This window comes from Myotis davidii, unplaced genomic scaffold (assembly GCF_000327345.1).
Source record: "Myotis davidii unplaced genomic scaffold, ASM32734v1 scaffold648, whole genome shotgun sequence".
Lineage (NCBI taxonomy): Eukaryota > Metazoa > Chordata > Mammalia > Chiroptera > Vespertilionidae > Myotis > Myotis davidii.
The window spans coordinates 2,050,319-2,052,393 of NW_006299603.1; the positions used below are offsets into that span (position 1 = coordinate 2,050,319).

The following is a 2,075-nucleotide window of genomic DNA, read 5'->3' on the forward strand; positions in this document are numbered from 1 at the left end:
AGTTATTTAAATAGCTTTCTCTTCCCCAGGATTATGGTTGGTCTCTTTTCCCAGGAACCTGCAGAAGGCGGGAAGCTAGACCTGGCAGGTGGCCTTGGGGCTTCCCATGATTCTCAGGGTCTCCTTCTCCTGCAAGCACTGCGGGGAACCGGGGGAGGTTCTCCAGGTGCGAGGCCGCCGGGCCACTCGCGATGGGAACTCTGTCAAGCCCACGGCAGACCCAGCGATTCCTGTAGCGTAACAGGGACTGCTACCGGCCCGGCCACGAGAGCCTGGGTGTGTGATGTGGGGAGCGACTGGCCAGCGAGGTCCGGTCCCCGCCGCCTTCCGCACCCGCGCTGGGCAGGGCGTCCTCTCCCACCGCCTCGTTGCCCAGAGCAGAGCTTTACTCGGCGCAGGACCCTGGGAGTCTCCGGCGCCCTCTGACCACGATGTGGATGTTATCTGGATGCAAGTGGCCTCCTGTTGTGGTTTGACTATGAATGTGTCAAAGTGGCCGAAAATTAAATCCCCGGCTTTCCTTGTCAAGACAGGAGGGGACCAGAAGTCAGACCCAGGCTCTAACATAAAAGGTGGAAATGACCTGGTTCGTCCACCGTGTGTTGGTGGGCAAGACCCAGAGAGCCCTTCCCAGGAACTGGAAGTAGGGTGTGCTAGAGGCTGTGACATGAGCAGCCCGCCTCCCTGGCAGCATTCCCGGAGGACAGGAGCTCTGCCCGGGGCCCCCCACCGGGGGCATTCCCTCCCCACCACAAGGCCTCCCCACCACGGGACCCTCCCCACCAGGGGGCCTCCCCACCTCAAGGACAGTCCTCCAGGAGACAGAAGGAACCTCAGCCATGAGGTTACTTCACTGAAACCACAGGGAAAGCAAAAAGTCTGTAGACTTTCATGGCCCTCAATCCTGCCCCTCCCAGGAGAGAAATTGAGATTAAGGGAGGAAAGCAAACACTTCCAAATATTAGCAAGAAATGGCGTTGTCTGGAGAGGTTTTTTGTGTTTAATCGTCACCGAGGATGTTTTTCCATTGATTTTTAGAGGGAGGGAGGCGGGTGGGAGAGAGAAAGGTCCACGTGAGAGAGACACATCGCTTGGTTGCCTCCAGCACATGCACAACCCGGGCCAGGATCGGACCTGAAACGGAGGTACGTGTTCTTGTGCTCTTGACCGGGAATCAAACCCGAGACCCTTCGGTCCACGGGCCGGCACTCTAACCACTGAGCCAAACCTGCCAGGGCTGTTTGGAGAGTTCTTGCTAATCGTCAAGGGTTAGATAATTCCCGTGCCTCATGGACATTTACAGACCAGAACGAGGAAAAATTCCCAACAGAGTTTTCAAACTCAGTCTAAATTGCCACTTGCCCAGTCCTGTCACCTTTCATTGCTGGCTGTGTGCCCCCCGCCACATGTCAGTAGTCTCTCCTTCCGTCTCTCCCTCCATCGGGGCACATGGCCCTCTGTGCCCCTCCCAGCCCAGCCCCTCTCCCTTCAGCACAGGCTCACAGCAGGGAAGGGACGGGCATTGAGGCGAGAAGACATCAGCCCAGAGCTGCTTTTAACTGTTTATTGAGGGGGAGGGCGCGGGTGGGGCTGGTGCAGGTGCCGGCCTGAAGGCGGCAGCATCTGGTCGCCGGGCGGGCAGGGGTGCGCCAGCTGCTGCTCAGCCGAAGTAGGTCAGGGCTCCCTGGAAAGAAGCCACGGTTGAGTGTTTCCCTGCGCGGGTGACCACGCCACCTGCTCTGCGGGGACAGGCACAGGTGGCGACCCTTGTGCGTGCCTGCCCCTTCCCCGGACCTCGCAGCCCCACCTCGCTCAGATATGGCCGGTCCTCCCAGTGCCCACGGGGGCGGAAAACGGGGTGGCCCTGTCAGGGATTAGAGGGCAGACGGGGTGCTCACCGAGGGAGGGCGGCGCACCAAGGGAGGTGGCAGGCGCCTCACTCACCAGTAGCGCCTTCACGGCCCCCATGGCCCCCATGGCGTCCGGGCCCACCTCGGTCACACACTTCCTGGAGCCCTCCACCAGGCGCTCCACGTTGATGCCCATGCTGGTCAGGATGAACCTCAGGGGGTTGA

General features: G+C 60.3%; 1 non-coding gene across 1 annotated transcript; it reads right to left on the reverse strand.

Moving 5' to 3' along the window:
* Positions 1-1,550: 1,550 nt before the first annotated feature.
* Positions 1,551-2,069, reverse strand: LOC102756350. The gene is made up of 2 exons (XR_001515827.1): positions 1,945-2,069; positions 1,551-1,684 (listed from the first exon to the last, which is right to left on the reverse strand). It is a non-coding gene; the product is annotated as an uncharacterized LOC102756350 (transcript).
* Between the last annotated feature and the right edge of the window lie 6 nt (positions 2,070-2,075).